The following is a 7,026-nucleotide window of genomic DNA, read 5'->3' as shown; positions in this document are numbered from 1 at the left end:
CGAGCCATTCTGCCTCAGCCTGGTTGATGACTGAACTGGACTGCAGGCTCCTAAGATTTCACAAAAATAACCACAAAGCTGCAATGATTCCCGTGACAGCATCCGAGGGGCAAACAGCTCAGTAACACAAGCCACCAGCACAGCCTAGAGGTCATTGCCAGGTAATGGCACATAGTACATAGACATAGCTTCTCACTCCTCCCCTCTGGTATCAGATACAAACAGATAACTTATAAAAAGACAAAATTTGGAAAAAGTTTCATCCCATCTGCCATAACTGCTTTGAATAACTTGTGCAGAAGACAGCAGTGTTGCTGTAGTTGCTGTACTGTCTCTGTGTTAGGGTTGTTATGCTGAATATTTTGGTCTGTTATGTTGAATGTTTCTTATGTTGAATGTTTCTTGTTGTGGTACTGGGATATTAAAGGGTGTAACATTCTACAGGTTCATAGGCAACTGGTGATGTCTTATTTTCAACAGGTAATTCTCACTTCAGCTCTCTGATGGAGGGGAACCTGCTGTTCAATGATCAAAGGAGAAGGGGTTCCACCATGTACCCCTTTTTGATTTTATTCCTCTGGACAGATTATGGAAAGAGAGTCGTTATTTTATCAGGGCTTGGATTAGGATGCAGATTTTCAGAGGATAGTTCGAAAACCAAAAAAAAAAAAATTCTCAGGGAAGCAAGTCATAATTTTGAGGAATAAAAAGCTAAAAAATATTCTTAGTTACACTCCACGATAAAACACCATACCTGCAATCTGCAGAAAATGAAAATTAAATGAAACATAACAGTTTGTACCTGGCCTTGGAGGGGAAAATGTCTTTCAGTATCCACTGATTTAATATACCAAATGATCATATTCATCTTAACATCAACTGAAATGATCAGTGTGGTAAAAAATTTAAAAAGCCCAAAGGTTTTCCCTTGCAGAAACACATATATTTTGGTCTACACTGTGCTATTATGTAATGTACTGTTCTATTTTAAATGTCACTAAAATGTGTGATAGCAACAGAGAGAGAGACAAACCCAGAAAAAAACAGACTTAAATAGATCTGTCTCTGTCCCCGAATGCTGACAAAGCTGTAATGACTTCCATTTTTTTTCCCCTCCCATAATGCCGTAATGCAGCCGTGACACCCTGGCCCAGGTCACGGCTTAACCAGGCTGGGATCACGATTGGGGCCGATCCATTGTGCCGGGGATCACAGAGCGCGGGATCACAGGCGCACGGCTAATGCACTCGTGCAAGGAGTGGAGACTCACTCCAGCGCCGTCCCCCGAGGGGGACCGACGGCCTGACGGGGGCTCAAAGGAGAGGTGCCGGGGGACGCTGTCGGCGTGGAGACGCGGTAACAGCCCGCGCGGCCGGTCCTTCGGGGGCCCTGTCGGGGTCTGCGGCTCAGCGACTCCGAGGCGCGGCGGCGGCCCGAATCGCTGGAGCGGAAACAATGCGCGGTAATGACGCGCGGGCCCGGGGCGCTCCTAATGAAGATTCATACATAATTCAGCACCTTTCGCTTTGGCAGCGCGCTGATATCCTCATTAGCGGGGACCCTCGGTGGCCGTCAGATGGTGGCCGCACAATCGCAGGGCCCTCGTTTCGTCTTTGAGAAGTGCAGCTGCTTCCATGACACCGCCAAGCAAAAAGAGGGGGCCGAAAAGAAAAAAAAACCCACCGCACGGGTTTGTTTTATTTAGTGCGAAAAAACCTTCCAGTTTGTAAAAACAAGGCTGACACAGAACCTGACACCAGGCAGGGGAAAATAATTAGCTCTCATTTTCTCAGCCTCCTGTTTCCTTCTCCCTGCTGTGTTTTCTACCCACTAAACCACCACATGTCAGTGAAAATGGGAGGCAATTAGCGAGCTCGTTTCAGCCCCGCCGAAAGCACTGAAAAGAGACTATTTATGATGGGACAATGAACAGCTGAATGATTAAATAACATTTGCCTTTAAAAAAGAAAATGACTTCTGGCTAAATGGGCCATTTTTTATAATATTCAAACAGCAAGTGGAGAAGCAATCTTTTTTCCATCCTTTGAGACCCTCACAAAGAGCCCAGTGCAAGTGGGGATGAATATGAAACATTACTATAGATGAAACATTCAATTTTCCTTCTCAAAAACAAAGAAATATATATTTCTGAGAAAAAAAATAAATCATTCTTAGCATGACAGTGGTCAATATTTGCTTGAGGTTGATGGGGACAACCTGAATGAAATGAATATGACAATTGCACTTATTCAACATGAAAAACCATGCCAATTTTGACAAATCTAAAGCTCATTTTAATTAGTAATGAGCAGTTCTTTCAACAAGGAAAACATATTGTGTTTCGAAATGAAGATGTTACATAAATTATATAGTATGTCCCAAATAATAATCAGAAAGAAAAGTACACCTTTATGAATATCCAAAGTACAGATAAAGCTAAAACAGCAACTAACATTTCATTTTTAATATTTAATATGTTACAGCTTTTATTTGATTATTTGCTGTGCTTGAATTGGGGATGTTTTCACTGTTTCTCATTACAGTTTGCTGTTAATGACCTCCTTCTTTGCCCTTGCACCCTCCTACCTGGGGACCTGTTCCAGCTTTCCAGTGGTAACCAAACACCAGCTCCAGGCTGATAACCTTCCTCTCCTCCTCTTCCTCCTCCTCTTCTTCATCCTGTAGGACCCCAGACTGGAACAGTTAAAAATGGCGACCTATCCAGCTGTTACTCACATGAAAGAGAACACCATCACTGCTTACCTTCATTAATGGGGGGAAATGGAAAAGACCCAGGTAGTCATGGGTTAACTTTTCAATCTCGCTCTGAAAGGCAACACGAAACATATGTTGTTAATCACAGAAACTATGTGGCAACTCTCGCATGTCGAAGTCATTTTCTAGTTTTAGTTGATACATTCCACAATTGGACTGGACTGAAATATATCTCTGAGAACATGAGACACATTACATTACAATCATTTGTCAGATGCTCTTATCCAGAGCGACTTCCAGCACAACAGAACATGAGTGTATCCATTCAAGTTAAAAGAGCAACAGTGTCAGACCAGACTAACAGGACTCCCAGATGAGTAAGTTTGAGCACAACACCATTCAAACCCTACCACAAGTTAACTTGTGCAATCTGATTGGGCAATGAAAGCCAGACACATCCCTCTGGCAGGTGTGTTTCAGGGTGTGTGTGGGATATGAGCTGGCGATGCTCCAGTGTTCAGAGGAGCCGTGTGTGGTGCTGATGCAGTACCTTCAGGTGAATGATGTGACCCTTGGATCTGACCCCCAGGTCCCTCATGTCGGTCTCCGTGAGCAGCAGCAGTCTCCTGCCCGTGATATGGTTCTCCTTAAAAAGGTCTGCGTACAGCTGCATGTCACATGGCCCCTCGTCTGGAATCATGGGAAATCAGGCATGCACACGCACATACATACACACGCATTCACACACGCATGCACGCACAGGTTTCACACTCAAAAATCTGACCCACTACCACCATCACATCAACAATTTTTTTCTCAGATCACTTCAGTTAAAAGCCTTGAGCCCATACCTAACTACAGGGCAGAGGTCTGACTTCTCATTATGAACTACTTAAAAAAATGACAACAAAATGATATCAAACAACGTACCTGCCCCAAAGATCTGCTGCATCCAGAAATACTACGAAAAACAATATCAGTATTACAATTCACAAACCAGTCTCTGCCCTTGTAAATGAAAGAATCAGAATATCTGGTGGTCCGGAATGCATTAAAGATAAAGACAGTGGTATGTCTCACTTGGACCCAACATGATTGCATGGAGTAAATATTAGGTACTGACCACATGTTCCTCTGTCCAGCCATAGATGTCAGGAGTTGGAAGCAACTGTGGGCCAAAGGTACAGACAGATGCGATATAAGGAACTGCTACTCAAACGAGTACTGAGCAAAACTGCTCTCATCAATCACAGTGTGTGCGTTCCAATCCAAGGCCTTTTTACAATGCGTAACGCTGGCGCTAAGCAGGGAATCACTCCAGTTACTTCACACAATCACTGCAAAGTTTAAAACGTATAAACACCTTTCAACAGCTTTAAAATACATGCACTTTTAATGAAAAACATGGAAATGATTTCCCCACGGTGAAGTCAATTATTTTTCAAGATATTGGATTTTGCAATTCAGATGACTGGGTAAAGGCCTTTGGAGAAAGGAACGGTGCGTATGAAATTGAAAAGAATGTAGTATGTGTCTGAGTGGTCTTTCCTGGCCTGTTCTAATGGCAGATCATTTAGTGTAATCAGGCAGAAACTGACCAGCCAAAATAATGACCTCCCTCAAATCGACATGGCATTATTAAAACAGCGTGTGGTGGCTGGAATATGACTGCGGAATTGAAGGGAAGATGTGTGAGAATGAAGAGTTTCTCTCCTTTCTTTATTTGAAATATTTGAACACAGCACTGAATATGATGTGAATGCTATTTTGTTTTTTATAGGTTTTACTAGGACGCTCCAGAGTAAGAGTGATATTCCTCTGTACAGTCTTGTTTTAAACCCTATAAATGCAGCTGCATGTTTTTCTTGGTCTTTAATGCTCTGTGGGATCATTTCAGATGGAAATAGTTTAAAAAACACTCCCCAATTACAAAATTCCATTAAATAACACCATTTAATTACAGACACTATATTGCATTCTGTGGAGCCAAATTTGAGGTGCATTATTTTTTAAAAATAAGATTCGTAGAACTTTCAAAGAGAAACAGTTCTGTATTGAAGAAATAGCCGGCACAAATCGTTCAGTAATTCACAGTTGTTTCACAGCACTGCACAGCACAGAACTTAGTGCCTGAAGAATTCTCTAGTCTAGTCCATGTAACGCTGCCCCCTAGTGGTAAAACCAGTTCCATTGCAATTTAATCTTTCTCCCTCTCTCTACACAAGGATGTTAACATCATCCCAAAGTACCATCTGAAAGTTTGCAAATTAGTTATAACATGCAAATATATGCATATAACACTAATGTTCTTTTCAGTCCGGAGAATTATTTAGAACTGTTTAATATATACAGAGAATGTTGACAAATTGCTGCATAGTCTCTTACAGAGGCTACAACAAATAATTGAAAACGTGAGAAAGCAGTTTCACTGCTGTTGGGTTGAAAAATGTTTTTAAGACTTAAATGATCAAATTCACAGCTGGATGACAAAATTTCTCACATTCCAGTGACACCATTCTCACTAAAATGAAGAATAAGCCCTTTTTTTTTTACCACATTTCAAATATACTGATGAATTTGGAATGTGATCTTTGTGTAGCTCACTGTAATTCAAAAATGTGTATTGTGGTCTAGTTTCTTTTAGAATGAAATCACTGGAAGGTAGAGGGAAAGGGAAGGAAAGAAGCAGGAAATAGATTCATGTCAAAAGTTTATTGAACAATAAGATTATAGGCGAGAAAGAGATACATACTCTACCAGCAAACATTCAGATTGGATTATTTAGAAAATGAAAGGTGCTAGGCTTAGATGCAGAGAATATGAAATTATGTATATGAATTTTGACATATTTAGTACAAAGACAATACCTTGTAAGTGGTGGACTTTTCCACACAAAAGCAAAAAATCAGAACACTGACACACACATGCACACACACACACACACACATAGCACACAGCTGAAACTTATTGAAATGCTCCATATGAACCTCAGTTTGGTTCAGGCTGCATTTGACCTTTTCCAGACGTTGTATTCCTGATTTCCTTAGCTAGTAGGTAACTTGCACCAGCATTATTGACTAACGGACACTTTCTGAATATTCCACACAGAAACTGGGCATTTCTTATCTCTTTGGATGTTGACGGTCTGTGCGAGTCAGTCACACTGTTGGATGAGTGAACTCTTAGCGGTGCTCCTGACCTCAAGACCGGGATGTGCTAGATAAAGGTCTCACCTGCAGTTCATATATAGTAATTTCAAAACCTCTTACATAAATCCGATCCACCCAAAAGCAGCCCAACTACTGGCTCAGTTTGGACGTCATCAACAAACATATTAGCCTGTATTCAAAACTGTGTTAGGACAAACACATTCCTACAATCCCTAAGATTACAGCACAGACATGCTAAACTGTAGAATTTATTAAGCATTAAATATTAAGTATTAATGTTAAGTAAGATAATGGTATTAACATATAAACATTACCGTGCAGAACATAAATAAAAGCTACTGCAAAGTTAAAGAACATTCCATCAGGCAAACAAATAAAACTGTGTATTTTCAGTATATTACAAAACACACATTAACATTTTTTTTCAGTCCTTCTCAGAGCCGTGTACTTGCTCTTGTACAGTACATGTGCTGTCAGCGATTTACTCTGAAATTCTCAGTTCACTTTAATTGAGCACTTCCTGCAGACGTAAGAGTCTAAGGTCTATGCTTCTTCAACACACACACATGCAAACACACGCACGCACACACACACATGCGTGTGCGCACACACACTCACACACACTCGCACACGCATGCACACGCATACACACACGTACCCACATACCTGCACACACAAAGATGCGCACACACACATACGCGCACACACACACACACACACACACACACACACACACACACACACACACACACACACACACACACACACACACACACACACACAACTCACACACACACGCACACACATACAGTCTGCTGCGATGCCTGTCTATGTCACATGACCCACACGGATGAACCTGATTGGACGGCACGTTGTGCACCGTCTGAAGCTGACCACATTCCCGCTGCCGCGTCTGACAAGCTCTGGGGCGGCAGGGGTCATCTCAAGGTCATGCCCATCTTGATGGGAGACTCCATTACACCAGCCGCTCTCCACAGAGCGCATAATTGGCCAATCTTAATGTCACTGAAATGTCAGTCTCCTGCAAAAAGTATCACCTCCTCAATGCGGCTTCTTCTCCTGGCCATTTCCTCCCAGCATGGAGCTCCATACATCCTGTGCATTAGGCCCTGCTGACATC

Source organism: Megalops cyprinoides, chromosome 11 (genome assembly GCF_013368585.1).
Source record: "Megalops cyprinoides isolate fMegCyp1 chromosome 11, fMegCyp1.pri, whole genome shotgun sequence".
Taxonomy (NCBI): Eukaryota; Metazoa; Chordata; class Actinopteri; order Elopiformes; family Megalopidae; genus Megalops; species Megalops cyprinoides.
This window is presented reverse-complemented; position numbering follows the sequence as displayed.